Genomic DNA, 23,830 nt, shown 5'->3' on the forward strand with positions numbered 1-23,830 from the left:
GGAAGGCTTGTTAAGTTTTTGGGGCTCACTGCAGAGTTTCTGATCCAATAGATGTGAGATGAGGCTTGAGAATTTGCATTTCCAAAAACTTCTCTGGTTAAAGAAACACATTTTGTCTTATAGGATCTTAAGACCTTATCATTAAAGAAAAGAATAGAAATAAAAGTAAAAGCAGTGTATCTTCCACAATTGAGGTAGATGCTCTACCAGAAAAACAAACCACCACAACAAAAAACACCACCAAGTTTTGGAGACCTGAAGCAAAGAAAGCTAAGATGTGAAACTAAGTATTTAGAACAAGCTTAAAAATGGACATTGGCTTCAGCTGGGAGGTTTTCCAAGTTTCCAGGGGCAACCAGATCAGGGCATGGATCCTGGAAGCATCTGACTATAAGTTAAGAGTGAGGGGAAAAAGCAAATATCAGTTGTTGACAGGTAAGTCCTGTCAATTATACCAGTGACAGAGTAGAATATGTTAAGGGGGATAAAGAAAATTAAATAACCCATGAAGACCAACGTCAAGGTCAAAAAGTTGAGCAAAATACTTATTGTATATATGTATATATATATATATATATATATATATATATAAAATCAAAATGACTCCTTTTGATATGCAATAAAAATATGTTTAAGCAATATAGTCACATGAACAATGAAGGATATTTTCAAAGATATATAGTTACCTAGATTAATTAATAAACATGCATTACAATTTTGAGAATTGTAAGCTGCCATTCTTGGGCCATCGCAAGTTATTTTCCATATAAGATGAAGTGAACACCATTGTGGGCATTCCTTGAGATGTCACTATTTAAGAGCCATGCAGTCCTCGAGGACACCACCAAACACTATGGTCCCAGGTAATCGTATATAATAGAACACATGTCAAGTAAAACAAATGACACATTTTGTTTCCATTGTTTTTGGTTTTGCCAATCAAGAAAAAAAATACAGACAGGATATCTACCCTGTAAGGGGCAGTAACAGAAAATGTACTACAAGCTTATTCTTTCCCTCCACATAAAATACGGCAATGCTAAATTTTATTATTATTTCCATGTGCTACAGTAATGTCCAATGATTATGGAAAAATGGTCTTAGTTTAAATCCCGCCCTACTCCCTCAAGGCACTAAAAATAGTGCAGAAAAATTTCAGAGGAGCCAAGTTAAAACTAGGTCATAAACAGAATATGTGGCTGTTTCATGAAATAGCCCAGAATGTGTGATAAGGATGATCATATTTTTAAATTAATCTTTAGCCTCAAGATAATTCTCCAGAATGCCACAATAAATATATAATATATTCCTTTATATGCTGTATTTTTATGGTACATTATTAATGAAACATGAATTATTAAATGTGTATTTTAATAATTAGTGGCTGAATTCATATCACAGCATGTCTGATGGTAACAAATATAGTTGTTTTTATGCAGCTGCATTAATGCATGTATTTTAATGTGTCCCTATCTCTTTTACGTTAAAGAGTGATGTAAGTTTATATGTGACATATGCTTTGTTAAGTTTTATGAATTAGATAATATAAGAATATCAAGAGGAAAAGTAGACTCAAGATCATTAGCAGTATCAAATTGAATGGGAGAAAGCATTTTAAAGTTTTATAAAACTAATGACTTCTCAATAGGCCTAAGGCTTTAATAGCTGGGATATAGTTTCTAGTCTTCAATTTCATTAAAATGTACCTGGGAAATGGTCCATTTGAGTGAGTTAAGACAAAAATTTCTTGAGGTTCATGATACCCTTAATTTAGAATGAGAATAGGTCTTTAAAGAGCATAGGGCTTTACAGATAGGTACAGCTCTCACTGTAAAAACAGGAAAACTCAGACCCAGGTAATTTAAGAGATGCCATACTTTGTCCATAGAATCAAATCAAAAAGGTTTGATTAGTGAATCAGTAACTACAGAATTGCCGTAAGGTCACAAAGCCAGTATTTCTGAGCAAATACTCCATATGTACTGAATTTCAGAACACAGATCTTTCTACTGTGCTCAGCTGACTAATTCAGAGCTTAATTTTCCTCCTTTTTTAATTCATCCCTTCAGCACATAACTATTGAGCGTCTATTTTAATCCAGGTGGTGTAGTAGGCTCTGTAGATTCAAAGATGACTGATTAATGACCCTGGCTCTCAGGAAGCTTGTGTGGGGAAATAGGACAGGTAAGCTCCCTGCATTAGAATGCAGTGTGGCAGAGCAAAGAAGAACTAAATGCAAGGAAAAAAAAAAACTTTAGTCAGACTTTGTCAAACTTCTATTCAAAGTCCTTCATTGATTCTCCTCCTCTTTCAGAGTAAAAAATGGAGTCTTTGTGAGAACCTGCTAGGTCTGTGGTCATCTGCCTCCATTCCTTCTTTCTGAATCATCAACTCTCAACCATCCTTTCTCACTCTAGCCACACTCACCTCCCTTATTTCTTGCCGAGCCAAACATGCTCTTCCTTGGAGAATCTGACACCTGCTGTTCCCTTCACCTTGAGCACTCTCCCAAGATCATCCATATGTCTCACTCCCTCACTCACTTTTTTCAGCTCTTTACTTCAATATCTCCTTTTACTTTTCCTGATCACCTCACAAAAATAGCAATTACTTCCATATTCTACCCATATATTTCCTCATATTGCTCGGGAAACTGTAGCCAGAAAAATGACATAATTAGACCAAAGTTACAGTTTATAGGTGGTTAAGCCACAATTTGAACACAGCAGTATGGCTTCAGTCCCGAGATCTCAGCTACTTTATTTTACTGCCTCAATAGTAGTGGAATCCAAAGAAATGGAAAAAATATTGCTGACCATTTTTAAAGGGATACTCTCAAGAAGGTTTCCTCTTGGGCTAGAAGAGAGTGATGTGGTGTGTCATGGAGTAAAGAGGGCATTATAAGTGACAGATGAAGGAGAGAGCTTGCCCGGCCAAAGCTGTTGTCAGATGGTACCAGCTGCAGTGACTCCAAAGAATTACAACAACAAATAAATCACCTCACTCTAGTAAGAGGTACCTTGTTAAACCAGATAATCATAGATTTTAGGAATATCAGCCACAGTAGTACCTGTAGCAAAAAAAGGGGAGCAGAGAAGACCAAGCCAGCAGCACTATCTCCCCTTTCTCTCTGCAGGGTTTATGTAATTAGTGAGTGTAGTTGAAATGTAAATATAAGGATTTAGGAAGCACAACTCACGTTATACTTTTTCTATCTTTGATTACGTACCACCATAGGGTATCTTTTTCATCTTGGTCAGTTCTTAAAATCAAGTATTTTCATAAATTGAAATTAGAAGCTGACTCAAATGACTATGCCAAAATTCAACAATTAAAAATAGGTGATGGCACATTGAATTACACTGCACTCATGAGTCAATTATAATAAATTTAAAATAAACAAACATTTCAGATTAATAATAAACAATATAACATTTAAAATTATTTTTATTTACTGTATTATATTTTTATTGATATTTAGTGTGCATGTTTTTATAATTGTATTAGTGGAATAAGTCACGTAGCATGTAATTTACAAATAATTCATATTTTAGAAAAATGTGAACAAAATATTTTATTTATTTATTAGGGAATCAAAATCAAAGAGGTTTGGAGACTGTTTACAAAAGTTTGACCCAATAGTGCCATGGATATCCATTGTCATTGAATTCAACCACTATGGATATACACAGAAAATTTTAAAATGATTTTGAAGAGTTTTTAAAAACTTAATTTTATTAAATATTAATAACCTAAAGTAGATATCATTATTTAGAGTTAATGGTAGATGTCTTAGAAAATGTATAAATATAATTTATACAAAAATTTTCCAACCATTTCATTGCAATGAATTTATACTTAATAAATTAGAATTTTACAGCAAAACCCCAGATGTAATTATTAATAATGTATAACCTTTAAAATAATGTATAATAAATAACATATAATAATAATTAATGTTAATAATAATAACGAATTAAAATATGTTTGTATGTGATTTACATAGAATCTTTATTTTTCAGCTCTTTGTTAACAAGATCTAAATATATTTAGGAAGTGTTTTTTAAAAAATCCTTGTAATGCTTGTCAGCACCAGAGGAATGGCTGTCAAGCATAGATCTATTAAATAAATAGATATCATATTATGAACTTCATGTCAGTTTTACTTTTCCTTCACATTGATATTCTGGATCCTTTAAAAGATAAATTATTCATACTACACCTCATCTTTTGATATACTTGCAGAGTATAACTACACAGGAATTAGCTCTGGAAGAGGTCATATATGGGCCAAATGTCAACAGGAATCTTTGCTGCCTACACAGAATAAGGTACACTGTGAAGTAAGAGAGACTTACTTATCTGAACCTGGTTCAGCAGAGTGTACTTTTTCTCTAGTGAAAACATAAAAGAAGATAGATCACTGCATTATGTCAATTAGTCTACTCATTCTTCAGCATGAATATAAGAAATGAGGAAGTATATGAGCTACTTGTGTCAGGATAAGCAGATAGATAATAAATACATACACACTCATTTGAGTCTACTACAACACTAAAGTTCCCACACTATGCACAAAAATTGTGCTCAGAAAAGTACATTAAAAGGATAAGATGAAAAAAAATTGCTGGCCACAAAATTTAAATCATTATTTAAAAGATATTGTGATTCTACTATGAAACCTGTTTAAAGATTCCACCCTTTTTTCTTTCCCCTGTAGTTTCATTAATGAGGTTACTGTAAAATGGACATGCTGATTTTCTACCAGGAAAAGAACATTTTCTTTGTTATTGTTTCTAAGTTTTTTATTTATGTAAGGGTAACTTCCACAGCTTGGGTCTTGGTGGAAAAATATCCTGTAGCCCAGTCTTTAAATGGAGAGCTCATAAATCCCTGGAACAGAGGAATATCAGTTTGGAACAAGCTTTCACTATTTTGTAGGGTTCAGACACCAGCACTGTAGACGTTTGGTGGAGGCCATCAGGTACTAGTAAACTGAGAAAGCACCAAAGGGGAACAGTGTCTAAAGCATGGAAAGGTCACCAACTCCAGGAAGGCTTTCTATGTCACAACTGGCCTGGACTTACCAAATACCCTGGTTATTCAAAAGAAGATGGACATTCTGATTCAAATATGCCATTTTCCTGATATTAAATTTGGAAGGTAATTCAAACATAAACCATTACAGAACAACTACCAGAACCCAACTACAGTCCTCTCAGGACAGATTTAGTCCCTAGGCCTCCACACAAACCACCCTCCTTCTTACTCTTCCAGGGATGGAGAAGAGATGTCCCCATTCTGGACTAATTATCCCACTGGATGACTTATCTTCTAAAGGAGTAGATGTTATTGAATGATCAATTGAAAACTAAAATATATGAGACAGTATTTTCCATATAGTTTTTTGGAGCAGAATATACTGGTTATGGCTCTTTTAGTAATAAAATTCAAAATAACATTTTTTAAAAATTGCTGTTTTTTTCCTATTTTTCTAAACTGTCTTCAAAAGAATGTGCAATAATTTTGCAACTGGATTTTAATGTTATTAAAGTGTTACTTAGAGAATTTAAAAAGTAGCTCAGCACTCTGTATAGTAATCAATCTTAGTATACAAGAAAAATAAGACCATGGAATTATTTGAAAACATAAAAAAATAATTAGCTAGTATAAATAATTGTTAGATAAGACATGACTTTAAATTGGAAAATATATAATTTCTTATAAACTTATTTACAAATGATTTATGACATTTTGCACAGTAAAGAAATCTGAACTACCTCTGCATCTTACACTGCAGCCCAGGGTCTCTTTTGCTGGTGGGCTTCTCCCTCTGATGTAATCCAGGTTTTAGTGTCATTCGTCCCTCCAGCCCACCCCCACCAACACCACTCCAATTGTAAGAAAACAAGTTTCTGCTAGCAGAAATAAGTTTCTTTCCTAGCTTCTGGAAATTTCAAGTTTTCAAGAATTTTTCAGATTCTCTCTCCCTTTAACAAAGAAATGATAAACTATTTGTAAAATTCATGGGATCTATAACTCCTGATCAAGATCAGAAAATGAATATATATTGGGTCCTCCCTTGACATCACATTTATTAATTTTCTGGTATAGCTTTTGCATTTATGTGACAAGGAGTATCTCCTGTTTTATGACTACACAGGTATAGGACAGTCCTTGTATAAACTGGTCCAGTAGGTGGCAGTTAGACTGATGCAATCACAGGTCATCATTGAGAGCAAAAGCAGATGGCCACTAAAGACTGCTTTTGTCAAAAAATCACCAGGAGCCTGTGAAAAGGTCTTAACCCACAGAAATATTATAACTTTGCTTAGGGCTAGAACTTCTCCTCTTCTGTCTCCCTGTTAATTGCATGAACAAGAAGTAACAAATGATTTTCAGGTCTGACTAATTAAGCCTCTCAGTAAGCACCTCAGGCTCTGGCCCCACTTGTTTGGTTAAGTCACCAGTCTGGAGGAATGGGGAGATGCCCTCCTTATTTAATTCCTGCCTTTTATGGTTCTCTGCTCCCCTCCACAATCTAAGCAGTTCTAGAAGAATTTACTTGGAACAATTTTGTCTTCTTTTATCTAAATTAAGTCAAACTTTTTATCTAAGGAGGAATAAAAAAACATTTTTTTTCTACAGGAACATCTCAATAGGCATATATAATGATTGATACATAACTTGCTCTACAATAAGATCTGATTGTATTAGGGTTTTACAGACATCTATACATAAATCATAATAACACTGATTATAGTTTGGTTTTGAATTTTGATTTGCATGAGTTATTCATTCGTTTCCCCTTAGAGACAATAATAAGGGCCAAATTACAATTGGACAATTATGTAACAAATTGAAAATGCTTTTCTACATTATATTCCCTTGGATTTTTATAGTCTTAATTTTAATATTGTTTTAGATTTGGTTCAAATTCATTTATTTTTAAAAGTGTTTAGTTTGTCTTAGGATGCCAAAATATACTTAAAAGTCAGACCAAAGAGTTAGTGTATTTGTGGATATATTTATTACAATTCATCACACAAAATTTAAGAAAAAAATTGAGAGGACACATGACAGAAATCCATTGATTAGCTAGTTAGATTGGCAAATTTTAAGAAAAAAATGTTCCTCTCTCTGTGTCCACTAGAACACAGTAAGAACAAACTCCCTGGTGGCTTAAGTGCAGTAATTGGTACCGCTTCAGAGTGACCAGGGGCTCATATCCTTAGAAAATGTTTTCAAAATCTTTGGATTTTTTGATATTTGATGATCAGTATATTATTCCAATCCTCAGTAATGAAAAAGAAGCCATGGGGCAGTTACTTTTCTCTTAGGAATTTTTCTTATTAAATTGAGGGGTTTGTAATTAAAATTAATTTATTTTGGTAAATTTTGAGTTTATTAAAATATATTTATAGCTGGATTAAAATACAATACCTTAAAACCTTTTCCCATTATAAAACTCATTCACTCTTATGTGTATACAGAACATTTAATAAAATATCTTAAAAGCCAAATTTTGAGAAATTTTACACTTCAAAATTTTAAGTTAACTTATTTAGTAAGAACGCATCTTCAATAAATAGCTCTAGTATTTAAGCTTTAATTTGTATAAATACATTTTTATGTTAGCACCTTGGGTAATTTCTGGATTGAAGTCATTCACTTGACATACTTCCAGTCATCTGAAGAATGAAAATTGGACTTCAAAAATCTGTGGCAAGGCAATAAATCCCTGCTGTAAGAAGTGAGGGACAGCAATGTCCTCTGAATTTTTCCTCTTAGACTCCTCTCACCTCATGATACTACCACCAACTCTCACTTGCCTCTCAGCCCCTATCGCTAGACTCCTCCTTAATTTTCCATGCCATTCCAGTAATGCTTTTCATGCTCCGTGACCTGGCTGATTCTGATTCAGCCCATCGCTCTCTTACCAAATGTAAAATAGCATACCAAGTTCTAAAATGCATTGTATGACAATTATAGGGTTATATCTCACTCCAGTCACTATAGCCATTAAATGAGTTTGCCAGCTGAGTATCCCACCAAAGAGGAAAGCTGTCAATTTTTATAAGATTGTGAATGTTTTCCATACTATGTTTCTGGTTCAGAAGTAAATTATTCTCTAGTAACCTGCTTGTAAGCCTAGGAACTGACGTTCCTGTGTTCCATTACCTCTCTTACGTCCAGGGCACTTGTACCCAGATGCTGTAAGTTTCTCTTACTGCAACTACTGATGAAATGACTGTATCTTTTCTTACCAATATTCCCTCTACAGCTCTGGTTCTCTGTCAAGCTTTAGCAAGAACAAATGAACAGCAGTTCTCAGTCTGCTCCAGGCTGCTTATAAAAAAAATTAAAGGTCCAATTTACATCACATAGGATTTGTATCTGAAGCTCCCATTCAAATCTTGGAAGAAAATCTCAGTTGGGTAGCAAGAGGTTGGCTTCACACTCTCAAACTCCAAGTACCCTGCAAATATCAAATCATAATTTAGTAGAAACTGTGTACAGTCATCCCTTGGTGTCCTCCAGGGATTGGTTCCAGGACTCCTGAGGATATCAAAATCCTTGGTTGCTCAAGTCTCTTATATAAGAGGGTGTAGTATTTTCATATAGCCTACACACATCCTCCTGTATATTTTAAATCCTATGTAGATTACTTATAATACCTAATACAGTGAAAATGCTAGGTAAATAGTTATAAATACTAAACGCTATGTAAATGGTTACCATTGGGAGGCAAATTCAAATTTTGCTTTCTGGAACTTTCTGGAATTTTCCTTTCTGAATATTTTGCCTCTTAACTGGCCAGCCTACTCTTTCCAAACCAATGTCATCTAACAGCCACTCCTTTGATGACTAGGGCCTTTGGACTTGCTTGTCAAAACCAGCTAAAGAAATTACTTTTTCCATAGAAAGTTTCTCTCTTGAGAGAGAAAGCAATGATTAGTGTCCTAAGTCTCTATTTTAATCCTAAATTTACTTTTTATTATTCTAGCTCTACATTCTTTTCAGTTCCAGTTAATCTGCAGATAAGAAGCTGGCACTTTAATTTTAGTCTCTGGCTGCATTACCTGTGAACAGCCCATTCCCTGAAAGGGTCTGTCCTCAGAATGCTGGCTTCCATCCAGGTGAGCACTGACTGGATGCTGAGTGCTGCTCAGGCCAGGCAGCCCAGTGACCACCAGAAGCCTGTGTTTATGCACTATGGCTCTGCATGTGAATCTTCTGTGATATACTTTAAAAACACAAAGCCTAACACCTCATTCCTATTTACTTAATTAGAATCCCCAGGAAGTGAGTCCCAATTAGGTATTTTCAGAAATGGTACAGGTGATTGTGGTGTGTTATGGAGTCTCTGAAATACTGATTTGATCTCAGGATTCTCATCCTTTTTAGTTTTGTGAGTCCTGTGGGCAACTGAACTCAGGCTCTGATATTTACAGAGGCTCAGCGAGGTCTAGGAGAGAAGGAAAATATGGGAGAGGCACGGGATCTGCAGACCATTCTACCTCTGCTTTACATCACAGTGTGACCATGAGAAACCTGGTTTATTTCCAAGAGGCTTGTGTTTTTCTTTGTAAAATACATCTTCTATGATATACCGGTAAACTATAAAAGCAGTCCTAGAAAGGCACACCACAGCACAGAAAATAGTGGGATCTACATTTTCTGACATGCAATTAGGCCTTGATTATATATATATTTTAAGAGTGACAGGATCAGTAATAACACTCTAGACCTATATGTCTGTATATATGTTCATATACTTATTCACACTTACATCTATGTCAATCACATGGGATTCTCTTGAGTTTTTGTTCCAGATTTTTTTTAAGTATAGAAGATGGATTTTTCATCTTAGTCTTTTAAGTGTAGCACTTAGATGACAGGAGATCTTCTTTCTCTGAGAGGGCAGAGAAGGCCAGCAACTAAATCAGGGGAACTAACCTGGAAGGCTGTGGCACTAAAATTTAGGTGGAGTTAGCCAGATTAAAGGCTTGATGTCTGAAGAGAGACAGATGTCTGAAGAGAGACAGGTGGACGTGTTCTGTTTTGTGTCCATCAGATGCAGAGCATTTCATCAGAAATGTACCAATCTCACATCAAGTCTTAAAGGATTGCCCAAGAACCCCAGCAGCCTGAGATCATGTAGAACAAAAGCTATCAGCAGTTGCCAAATCCATAGAGTCTTGGGATGAGTACAGACTCTATGAGATTCTTTTGTGTGTGTGTACGTAATATGCTTTATATGTATTTATTTTAAATTTGTATCAGAGTATAGTTGATTTACAATGTTGTGTTAGTTTCGGGTGTACAGCAAAGTAAATCAATTATACATATATTCACTCGTTTTTCTTTAAGATTCTCTTCCCATATAGGCCATTACAGTGTAGTGAGTAGAGTTCCCTTTGCTATACAGTAGGTCCTTGTCCGTTATCTTTTCTATACATAGTAGTGTGTATATGTCAATCCCAATCTCCTAATTCATCCCCCCACTTACATGATATTGCTTATATGTGGAATCTAAACAATTCCACATATAAAAGGGTACAAATGAACTTATTTACAAAACAGGAGTAGAGTCACAGATGTGGAAATCTATGGGATTCTTAGTCTATGAGAAATCTAAAATAAGCTAAAGAGATAGAGATAAAGACCTGCCAATTCAATTCATTCATCTATCCTTTATTTTCTCTGTCTCTCCCTCTCTCTCATCCTCTCTCTCTCTCCCTTCCTCCTTCCTTTCCTCCCTGTCTCTCTCTTTTTCTGCAGCCACAATTAAATCCTCCCACTCCTCCACAGAATCAAAAAATATGGTTTATATTTGTTAATTGCTTTATACGTGGCAGGCAATGTGTTAAGTATTTTACATGCAGTATCTTATTTAATCTTTATAACAATCCTGCAAAGTAACTGTTATTAATATGTACATTATTATAATGAGCTGAGTGAGGCTTAGAAAGGATAAGTGACTTGTTTGAGGTGGCACAGCTAGGAAGGGAAGCTGTGGGCCTCAAAGGCCTGTCCCCTATGTGCAAGCAACCTTTGGCTGTGAAAGGCATGCTGCACAACCTGACCCATTATAATCGAGAAAATGCAAAGACCTCTCTCTGTTATTCTTAACAAAATCTTTTCATCAGTTTACATAAAGAAGCTATTTATCTGCTAGCTCTAATTAATCTGTATGTATTATAACCAAGACAAGTTCATATATGAAGTAATTAACCTGGGCTCCACAACTTGATGCTGGAAACCTCTTGCTATCTGTTTAAATCAGGATGGTTGGCAAATGGCTAAAGAACAAAGACATATTCTCTTTTGTGTGTATGCACATTTGCGCACATGCTTGTTTCCACATATACATATCCACTCTCTTATTCAAAATTCCCTACACTCTTCACAATTGATAAACTCCTCACAGACAAATGGGGGATTGGGATGACACAGAGTTAGAACACAGTGGAGCTCTTCACTGATGGAGATGAAGGGTTTACAGTTCTTTGGTCACTGCTCTTGTCAGTTAATAATGTACTGTTAAGTCAACCTGTTCTTCTGAAGGAAGATGTGTGTTTTTTCTCTTATTATCTTAAAAACAGTATCTGAACACAACATGAAAGCTTTCTAAAAAACAGTTTTATATAGACTCAACCACTTAAAAATGGCATCCATGTAAATGGTAGAAAGAATATTTTTTAGGGAAAAAAATAAATTACTGTGTAACTATTCATTAAATTCTCAGAAATAAATTGTGAAGCCCAGAATTGAGTCCTAGTTGTAGTGATGTAAATACAACAAACAATAGTATAAAAGTACAATGCTGGTATTGAAATACTTTGAAGCTTAACCTGTCTGATAAAGCTTTGAAAATAAACCTATTTATTGATGTGTTTTGGCTAATGTTGGCAATGGAAATTGTATTCAACCAATTCTAAATCATTTTTTAAACTGGACTATTTCTAGGAACTGTGAACTGTCCACTTTTACTGGAGACTCTGAAAACGGAAAATTTCTCTCCGATTAGTTACATTGTTAGACAACAGTTATGAAATTCACACTGTTCCACAGATTTCTAAACCTCAAAACTCATCCATCTGTAAAATTCACTTCTCTGTAATGAATCTTGGAATAAGAAAGAAGGAAAAATATGTCTGAGCTTCCAAAGTAGATATCATAAGTCCAAAGTATTAAAGCTCATGTATTTCTTTACTCAGGTGGATCAACAAATCTTTTCTAGGATCCATTTGTTTTTACTTTGCATATAATCCTAACAAATTTGGTTATGTGTTTCACTACCATGACAGACTGAAAACAACAGATTAGAGATGAAGAAATGGGGTGCTTCAGACAGACATATTAGCTGATCAAAATTGACAATTGAGGGAAATACATTGAAAGAATTATACAATCATCAGATGAATGAACTAAAATTCTATATTCCTCCTGGAGTATACAAGGAAAACAATTCTATAATCTACCATATTGTAGAAAGGAAAGAAAACTGACACCCATCACATTGAACCACTTTCCTAAATGTAATGTTAAATTATTCTCAATAAATTCTTAGACTAAAATCTGTGTAATGAAAAGTAAAGATCTGGGTAACAAATTTTTTTAGGCAAATCTTATTCTACGTAAACAAAAGTAGGCTGTTTGGAATGGACATACCCAAAGGACTTCATTTTGTGTCACCTAATCACTACAGTGCCATTGTACCATGAGTTTGGTTGTTAGCGGATGCATCACGATTTAGATTAAATTTTTTTGCTATATATTCATTACTGAAGGCCTTGTAACTAATCAATTTAATCAAAAGACTTAATTGAATTTTGGGATAGCATTAAAATCAATTAGCCATTGATTATTTTTTAATGCTCTTAAAATGATTTGAAGCATTATATCCAGCCTTTATGAAAAGTTATAATTTCATTCACAAATTTTCTGATTAGCAAATGTCAATACATAAAGAGATTGACACTTCACTAAGTTATTGCAAGTGAGGCGAAAACAATATATTATTATGTGCTTCAGAAAAGAACTGGTATGAAAAAGTTAGATTTATTCCCTTTGTCTTAAAAACAAAAGCACTGAAGCCTCTCCAGCCTCGGGGAGGTGGGGCCGCTCTCAGAGTTAAGTGGGGCCAAGGCCCAGCCACTGGTGTTCCCCCGAAGGTCACGGACAAGGACCACCCCTCCCCTGTCTGCATATCTTGTTGTGATACCTCGGCACCGCCAAGCCGAGGCCATCATAGCTCACCCCACTTCAGGGGCTGTTTTTCCTGCCAGTTTCCATAGTCAACAATTCCAATATACTCGTGAAAATAAAGTTCTAAGCCTAGAACAAAGAAAGTTATGAAGAAAATGGGTTTCTTGTCATTAAAAATTTGGTGACTGATGCTGATATTCAACACTTGAGGGATGAGTTTGACAGAATCTGCAAAAAGGTGAAACCACTGGGATTGATGGTGATGAAAGATGAGACCATTGCAAAATCACAATATATGCCAAGTGAGAAAGTGACTACCAAGGTCCAAGATTTCCAAGAAGATAAGGAACTCTTCAGGTATTGCACCCTCCCTGAAATTCTGAAATATGTGGAGTGCTTCACTGGACCCAATGTTATGGCCATGCATGCAATGCTGATAAACAAACCTCCAGACTCAGGCAGAAGACATCCCGTCCGTCACCTTTTGCACAGGGATCTGCACTATTTCCCCTAAGGCCCAGCAATAGCATCTTTTGTGCCTGGAAGGCCATGGAGAACATCGACCGGAACAATGGCTGCCTGGTTGTGCTCCCAGGGACATACAAAGTTCCCTTGAAACCACACGATTATTCCCACTGAGAGGGAGGGTTTAACATCATGTTCCACGGGGTCCAAGACTATGACAGAAATAACACCCGGGTGCACATCATGAAGGAGAAGAGAGACACCATTTTCTTTCATCCTTTGCTTGTCCATGAATCTGGTTCGGAACAAAAGTCAAGGATTCCAGAAGGCAATTTCCCACCATTTCGCAGATGCCAACCGCCACTACATCAATGTTAATGGCACCAATCAAGAAAACATTGGAAAGGAAGTCTTAGGGTTAGTCAGTAAATCTATGGAGTGAAAGACGTCAGCCTGAAGGATGTATGGTAATTTCGAGCACACATCGTGAAAGGAGAATCAACCTTTGAAATAGCCCTTTGCTAGAACTCTTTTAAAGAAAACCAAGATAGAATAAGGTGTCGGAGGAAAATGTTTTCTCAATGAGATGAGATAATCTTCTCTATTCACTTGTTAACAAAATCAAAGTGCACGGATCCAGTACTTAATTGCATAGGGGTAATTTTACAGTAAGGTGGGGTGGCTTTAATGGACGTGAAAACAGTTAAAGTGAAATATTACTGTTTTAAGGAAAACTTGGGGTTGGAACTAATAAAAGTGATGTATAATTGAAAACAAAACAAACAAACAAAACACCCCAAAAAACAAAAGCACTGAAACAGATGGATAATCCAAAGGAGAAATCATATGTTAAATGTAAGATGCAATGAAATATGCTGCTAAAAACACAGGGGATAAATCTCTCATTTTTTTTCAGACTGTCCTTTATTGCTCATATAAGGTGCTAAATTGTTATCAGTACACATGAAATAGTAACCTCTGTACTCCACTCCAAATACCAGAAAAGTTTAGAGCTGGAAAGTGCCATCTGGATACCTAGTCTAGTGATTCTCGATAATTTGTGATTCCTTGTGATTCTCAAAATCACAAGGAATCACAAATTATCCAGGTGTCTGGATTCAGCAGCTGAATCAGAATTTTAAGCAATTGTTCCCTGGTTAAGAACAATTGAGTCCAATTCTTTCATTTGATTGAAGAAACTGATAACCCAACTAAAAAGTCCAGTAATAGATACTTGCTTATATATATTCTGATACTTAAATAAAATGGAGAACTATATTGCCTTTAAATTTGTTTCCATATATAGTGAATTTGAGGAATGTTCTAACACTTCTTAATTTTATGGATCTAATAAGTTAAGTGGCTTGTGGTAAATCATAGAACAAATCCATGTCAAAGCCAGACAATCTCCAAACCTCCTCCTTACTCTTTAAATTACCAAAAACTTGCAAGGTATTTAACCTAATAAAGTTTAAAAATGAACAAGAAAAAACCTCATTATTTGGAAGTTTAATAGTTTAGGTGATATTTTATAGGAACTATGACTTAAAAGCAATATTAATATACAACATAGTCATAGTAAAGATGGCACGTGAGAGCTAAGATATTTGACACTTGACAAATTTTGTCATACTCCTATATAACAGAGCAATTTTTGATAATGAAATGTGTAACTATCTTCTTTGGCTACAAAATTGGAATTTTTCTTTGCTCCATCAAGGAGTATTTAGGCAGTTCTTTGTGTTCTGACGATTCTGGAGTTCCAAGCGCTGACACTGAGTCAGAGTCTTGGTGTTAATTTCCATCAAATGAGATTAAAGCAAATCTTCATGGAGAGGGAGGGTAGCAAAAAATGAAGGTTTTGTGCCTGGACATAGAGCAGTTGGACCGATTCCACTCTGATGGAGGGTTTGCAATCCTTGAGAGAGAGCAGAACATTTTAGTGGTTCCAACAGATTTGCTGAAGGGGCAACTGGGACCTGGTCACTAATTAGCTAAGCATCCTGCACTTGAGGGGTGCAGAGATGGTACCAGGAGCCAGATTAGGCAGGAAAGGATTAGAGTCATTTGGCAGATTAACCTGTTTTTGAAAAGGGCATGGGGATGACACAATGGGCATTTCAATGGCAGCAAAGATGAACTGCAAAACAGGGCTATTGCCCTGCTGGCTCTGCCACCCCCAGCTTCGACTCTATAAAATAAAAGGGAGGACATGGGCAACTCTCAAATGACCGACATGGGTTTTGCAATCATATGGTGGGGAAGGTAGAGACAATTTTATTTTTCACTAGAAAACACATAAATTCAGTTTGTTTTTTTCACCTGACTGTTTGGGAGAAAATTTATATCTGTAATGTGCCAGTATATATAATATGCATAAGTTTTAAAATAGTTGTATATGGACAAAATCTTTGTGCTTTCCACATATTGGTTCTACTGCGCTATTTTTGTTTCTCCTGCTGTAATCAAAATTAAGTATTCATTATTCATATAAGATACAGAGGAAAATGAAAGTAAAATGAGAGGGAAAATGCTAGAATTATTTGATTATACATATTTAAATAAGCATAAGGAAATAGTCATTCTCAAATACATATCTAAGAAAGTTACATGAGGGAATAAATTTTACTCTACCCAAATTTAACATTGGTATCTTATTATGTGCTATGTATTCAAAATTTTCTTGTTTTCCTCCAACTGTTTTTTGTAGGTTTACTGAACCTTAAAGAAAGGGAAAGAAGAAAATGGTCTTGTTGTTACAAAATACTTCTCATCTTGGTTTCAAAGTCTTCTGATTTTCTGCTTTTTATCTAAAATCACATTCATGATGTTACATATAATCATAAGGAAATGCTGCAGTTTTGAAAATGTTCATTTGAAGCTACAGCCATATCAAGTTCAAAGAAGAAACACGCCTCATGTCAATGGCATTGCCTGGGTTGCTTTGGGGAGTTCCAGCCACACCACAAGTAGGCTGCTGACTCTTATAGTCAGGTATGAGTGCCTTAGACTGAATAAAGTCATCCTTCTGTTTATTACAATTATTAAACATTTGTAGAAACTATGTACTCTATTTCTCTTCCACTTTAAAGCCTTCAAAGAGCATTTCACAATTGTCTTTACTAATGAGTCAGTGAAAGAAAGAAAATATGAAACTTAATTTGGATCTTGCTTTATTTTGATTACTTCTGTTGTCTGCTTTAGCCAGGTTTCATTTCAGAATTATGAATTTTTAGCTCTTTTTGCCTGACTTAGTGTCTTTGCAATGATTTTTTGTTTCAATTTATTATTATAATATTATATACTCTTTATTCCTACACAAAGATGCTATATTTAGCATAATATTGGTGCAATAATTAACTTAGCAAGCTTGGGTGCTCAAACACTATATATTCTAAATGAAGGGCATGTCCTTTACTGGCTTCTGGAAGATAACCTCTGGGCCTTGGAGTATCCTGCCTGGTAACAGTGTGTTAGATACCTGACACCTTGGGCTAGGCCCAATAATTTTGCTAATGATGTGATTTATGACGAAAGCTTTGTTTTAAACCTGGGGCTTTGGTCCAAGCTGTATCAATTTGAACACTGCAGGAGGTGGAGCATGGTTAGCTAAAGTCCATGCCTTGTGACTAACCTGAATTAAAACCCTGTACACCAAGGCTTGAGTGAGCTTCCCTGGTTGGTGACACTTCATTCATCTTGTCACACATCATTTCTCAGAGAATTAAGTGTTGTCCACCAAGCTCCACTGGGAGATGATACCTGAAAGCTTATGCCTGGTTTCTCCTGGACTTTGCCACTTTGCTTTTCCTTCTGCTATTTTTAATCTATAAGTTTTCACTGTAATAATCTCTTACCAGAATAAATCAGTTTTTCTGAGCCTTTCTAGTCACCTGTCAAATCTGAGGGTAACCTTGGGGCCCAAACACAATATCTAAAAGCTATCAAATGCTTTGAACATTCTTTCATTTTTTAAACGATCTGCTGTCTCCGTAACATCTTCTCTTGGAAAGATATCACCAATCCTATGGTATTTTTCTTCTTATAATTGATATATAAATTATAGTTAGGAATTAGGTAATTTCAATGATCTCCTTGTATATTCTAATACATTTAAATCAATTAATAAAATATGATAGCAAACTTTATGTAGTTTGAGAATTTTATTTCCTTTTCAACCCTGCTGCTTTCTGTTTGTTTGCTTGTTTTTTATTCTTCCCTGCCCCTGGTCTTTATTGAAGTATAATTGACAAATGAAGTGTATAATGTGATGGCTTGATATATGTATACATTGTGAAATTATTAACACAATAAAGTTAATTAACACATTGATCACCTCACATAACTACCTTTTTGGTGTTTGTAATGAGAATGCTTAAGATTTACTCTCTTAGCAAATTTTAAGTATACACATAGTATTATTAGTTATAGTCATTATTAGATTATAGTCACATTAGATCCCTAGAACTTATTCATTTTATAACTGAAGACTTATACCCTTTGACTAGCATCTTGTAATTTCCGCCAACCCCCAATTTCTGATAACTACCATTTTATTCTCTGTTTCTGAGTTCCAATTTTTTTTTAAATTCTTATTCTTCTTTATTATATTATAACAATTTCTGGAAGTATGAGTCAAGATTTTAAACTAATACTTGTCTAGAGTTAGTCTGAATAGTTTCTTATGGGCAACTTATAAAATGGATAAATGAGAGAATACTCTACTTAGAAGTTCTGTTCTTGGATATGATGCAGCTCCTAAAGTTGCAGTTCCTGACTTGTCAAAAGTCTGTCTTAGTGTCACACAGATAATTTCTCTCAAGGTCAGGTGTAGAAATGGAATCTTATGATTATGGGTATGAAGCTCTTTCTACTATAATAAACTTCTATTATTGCTGAAGTTATGGCTGAAATCATAGACTAAAATAAAGTTTAATCACATTATGGAAATTAGATGATTTACCTGCAAATCAAAGGAACTTTGATTCAAGCTATACTTAAAAATGTGTCATAAGTGATCTCACATAATTAGATCCAAGGGTTGGGCAGGCACACGGGGGTTCAGTCAGGAGATCAACAATGATCTCCTGTCTCTCAGCTCTGCTGCTTTAAAGGTCACTCATCACTAGACAACACCTTGTCCCTTCCTTGGGGCCTGAAAAGAGCAACTGCAATTACATGTCTAAAATACAGATGCAAGAGGGTCTAGAAGAGGTATGTACCTTTTACATACATCCTATATGCAGGTGAGGAAACTTTTTCCTGGAAAGAATTCCACTCTTACCTCAGAGACCAGCATAGGGTGACACACTCAGGCCTACAGGAACCCCCCAAAATGGGATGGGATTGACAGACTTAGACGAAGAATCTGGAATGAACAAAAACAAAGCAACTGGACCACACACATGCCTAACAGTGGCTAGACAACCCCTGCGCCATCGATGCGTCTGGTCACGGCTATCCAGACCTTAGTTATAATTCTTCATTTAGGTGTCTGCCTTCCTTGGACAAAGAAACAAGTTGCCACAAATTATCTTTTTACTGTTAAAACAATGTCAGTACACTGATAGTTGAAATATGGATGAAAACAGATCTGTTTTTCAAAGCGTTTTTTCCTAACTTCAACTAGTGTAGTCCTTTTGTGAAAGCCAGATCTGATGCTACAGCCTCAGCTCTGAGCCTGCACCGGTGTCACAGCATTAACTTGTGTTGCCTGTCATATATTTTCTAAAGCTGGTCCATAAATCCACCTTGAGTAGACATTTTTTTTTATGTCAGGCTTCCTGAAAAATGAGGAGCCAGAGGGCCAGAGGGGATCCCATTGATTTGCCAACTGTGTCACAGTCTAAGGCAGAATGGCACATGCTTGTGACAAAGGCGATGACAAATGGATATGTACCGAAGGGACAGCACCAATGCAGATGAATGAAGGAAATGATGGGGATACAGCAAGCGATGGAAATCAAAATAGAATGCAAGATTATAAATGATGATGAAATATATAACATATGTGTATACAATACCTTTAGTTAGATGAAAGTGGTTCCTATAAGATTAACGCATTTTTAGAATAACTTCTGAAATTTTACACAAACTCAACGTCACCAAGAATAGTGAATCCAAAGAGTAAACTACTCATTTTATAATATTTACATTAACCTATATATGATGGTAAATAGAATATCCTTTTACTACTAGGTTAAGAAAATATTGCTTGAGTTTCTGTTTTCTAATCTTTATAAGTATGCACATGTATATATACACATACCAATATGCAACAAAGGCAAATGTCAACTATACCTGTAAGGGTTAATTTATGCTAGCCCACATTCAGATATATTAATAATATTCATGGATACTAACCAGACACAGATCTTTGCAGGTAGAATTGTTCTCATGGGCATTTAGGATGCAGTCATCAAAGTCCTGTTTACACCTCAGACCAGCAGAGCAGAGACTGCATAAACAGGAGAAGCCATCAACCACTGAAAGTAACAGAAAGAAAACTCTTAACATTCCTTTAATCATGGTGTAATGTTAATTACCCTAAAGAATGTTGTATTCATCTGAATGCATTTCACTGTTAACCAAAGAAAGTGTGAATTTTTATATTTTGTACTCTATTACACAATTTTCTACAACAGTTTCTAAATAATTATCTTGCTCAGTTCTGTTAACTTAAAAACTTGAATTATTTGAAATAAGAACAATCACAATGAATATATGGTAACAATTTGCAAAGCAACAATGAAAATATCCCGTTTTCTCTCTATCTCTTTTGTTTTGTCAGTAAACAATGTCTATGGTAAATGGGTCACTTTTGTATCATTACCTTTTACCAGATTGTTTTAGGTTTAATAAACAGGATGTTAACTGGTTTATAAAGTTCTTTGTGTGACAAGGTACCTTAAAGTGCAAAGTGATCTGAAAGTTGAAATAGAACTACTAAACCTTAGTTAAAAAGAGCTTTCACATTTCACCATAATCTTTTAAAAGTAATGATCAGAATCTGTCCTCTATTTTACCATTAATGATGGAAGAAGAACAGTCTCTGAAGCATCTCAAGGACATGATGGCTTGATCATGGTTGCAGCAGGTGGGATTGGTGCCTGGGTCCCCACCATTCCTGAGACCCACCAAGCCGTCGCACTGACTCTGTGCCGCATGCCTGTTCCTGATCCTACTCTCATTAAACGAGTAGGTCCTGGGTGGAAACAGCTTTGTCAATGCACTGTGTGGCTTCTAGGTTTCTGCAGCCAGGATTCTGCACAACAAATGTAACTGTGGCCTTGAAGGAAAGCAAGACAGCCCATGGCCACCAACCAGAGTCAAGGGAGACACAGAGTTGACAGCTCTTTAGACAAGATTTTACTTTTGTTTTACTTTACTTTTTTAAATCAAGAAACCTAGTTTTTAGCATCTCATTGAAAATAAATGATTAATAAATATACAGATATAGCTATAAATAAATTAATGAAATAAAATGGTATCTGTTGGTGCATCTTTATATTGTATATAGGGCATTAGGTATGTTAACAAATTAAACCCAAATGCGATACAATATGTAATTAAGACATTGTGGAGTACCATGAGTCATAATGATATTTTTTAAAATGTTCATGATTATAAGTCATGTCGGATACTGATGCAAATTGGCAAGTAACAAACAGCTGGAGTCAAATTAATGTCAGCATAGATGCAGATGTTCTCCATGTAGATAAATGGTAAACTCTTTTATAAGAAAACTTACAGGAAAAGATAAATTGAAATTAACAAAGGGTCTGAAAGACAGAGTTTACTTTCTGAATGTTAACTATTCTGGGTTAGGAATCTAAGAAATGAGCTATGGGCCCAATGAGAACCTAGAGAATTAAATTGGATACCGTAGGGAAAATAAACAAACATAATTTATTTAAAGTTTAAAACAAATAACAAATTGTTTTTCTCACGTCTAATTTGTTAACTATGGGCTGTGTGATTAATCACCATTTTATCAGAAAATACTTTTTAAGCATATTGTCTTGTTTTGTTGTTATTATTTTTACCAGAAAATACAGTCACTGTATTTGTATCAGTCTTTGTTTATAAATATTCCATACTACTATTTTGAATTGAAATTTTCATCCGATAATACTTCTATTAATCTGTATGTATTATTCATTCTATACTTAAACATGAAACATCATACTTTAGTTGTACTGAGTCAAAGTTTCTGGTAACATAAAACTTTGTGGTTAAAATACAGAGGTGAATATTTTAATAATGTACTGCCAATGTGATGAATAACCACATAATGTTTGAGATTTATAAATTGACATATACATATTAATGATTGTTTCTCATATATAGTCATGTAAAACTACTACTAATAATGTGAATTCAAAATTTTGGCTTCCCATGCTATTTTATTTTTGAAAAAGTGTCAAGAATACAGTGTCATAGTTTTATGCTGATATCAGCTTACATGTGTGATATAATTTTTAATAAATGTTTTAGTTCTCTAGTAGTTAAATCTCCTTGGACATTGTCCAAAATATATTATGGATAATGCTATTATAAAATACATCAATATATCAGGTATCCAAAATTCACATTTCCATAGTATATAATGTATGATCTCCAAAAATTTAATAGGTAGCATTGCATTATATGTAGCATATTTGGCAATTGTATTTTCTTATAGTATAAGAAATTAAGAATTAAAATATTTACAGAGACTTATAAAATTATATATATATTTATGTCACTCAGAACATATAAGAAGTGGCCATATATAACCATATATTACCCTGATACTAGGGCTATCTAGATCTAAAAAATTTGTTGACCTCTCTCTCAGGCATACAACCATGCCTTCCTTATTTCTAGTGAGCCCCAGAAATTTGAGAACCATTCCCAACACCCCCAAAAGCCTTTGGGTTTGAACTCAGAAATAAGATAGTAGTGAATTATTTCAAGGTAATCTGAGAATTTCACACATTTTAAAACACAATCTTTAAAGTACCAAAATCTAAAAAAAAAAAAAGACAGTAATGTTGGTTTAAATCAGGAGTAGCAAAGAGGTGGCCCACAACCCCAAAATATATTTTGCTTAGAAGACACAGTGTTAGAACAATTAATTCTATATTAATATCTATGCAGATATTACAGTTTGCTAGGGCCCCACCTCTACCTGTTATTTTAAACCTGGGCTTCTTCACCCAATTAAACAATTATTACACTTCTTAAGGACATGCATTTGCAGATATTTGGTTTAAAAATCACACTTTCATTTAAATGATACCATTTAAAGACAAAATACCTTTCTATCAAAATGTGCTTTTTCATACATTATTTTATTTTAACCATTTATTTATTTAGTGAGGGATCATGTAAAAATTGCAAAAATATATTTTAAAAGAGGTTAAATAAGGCAAAATAAGATGGACATTTTTTCCCAACTCCTTCTAGCTCACTGTCTCTTTCTTTTTCATTTTTTTTTCCTCTCTCATGGCTCTTAGCCATATCCACTTCACAGGGCTATTTTATGCCTTTATTTTCCTGTGTCCTAATAAAATTATCCATTATTGGCATGCTATTCCACAGAAAAATCCAGGTTCCAACATTCAATATTTCTTTCTTCCTTTTTTCCCTTTCCTTCCATTTTTTCTTCTTTTCTTCCTAACTCTTTCTTTTTCCTTTGTAAATTTATATTCCTTCAGGAATACATATTTCGGTAGGAAAAAGTATGTGTGTTTGTGTAATAGATGGGCTAAAATAATTTTAAATCATTGTAAATATTGCTTTCTCACACCTACACATAAATACTTCAAAAAAATCTACCATTACAAAACAAAGAAAAATGGTTAATTCTCACACCAGAACATAGAGGTCACATCTCATTAAATTTTCTCATTTGTTACCATTATGACCCACATAAATATAAATTAATTTGTCAGAATTGGGGTGTTTTGTGAAAATAATTGGCACTCGTTTTGATATTGAAGGCCGATAACCTTCACTAGATAGCCATGGTTGCATCCTGAACTATTCCATTCCTCCATCAGAGTCTTAGTTGACTGCTCTATAAGAATTGCTGTGGCTGAGTGAGTTCAAGGTCATAACCAGGTCCATGCAAGCAGGACTGACAGTGATCTCACCCTGGGGACCT

The 23,830-nt window shown here is 34.8% G+C and overlaps 1 pseudogene; it reads left to right on the forward strand.

Moving 5' to 3' along the window:
* Positions 1-14,205, forward strand: part of LOC111183273 (phytanoyl-CoA dioxygenase, peroxisomal pseudogene) — a 152,765-nt pseudogene extending 138,560 nt beyond the window's left edge.
* The last annotated feature ends 9,625 nt before the right edge of the window (positions 14,206-23,830 follow it).

This window comes from Delphinapterus leucas, chromosome 12 (assembly GCF_059928025.1).
Source record: "Delphinapterus leucas isolate spDelLeu-1000000601 "Yukka" chromosome 12, BTC_Dleu_Yukka2, whole genome shotgun sequence".
In the NCBI taxonomy this organism is placed as follows: domain Eukaryota; kingdom Metazoa; phylum Chordata; class Mammalia; order Artiodactyla; family Monodontidae; genus Delphinapterus; species Delphinapterus leucas.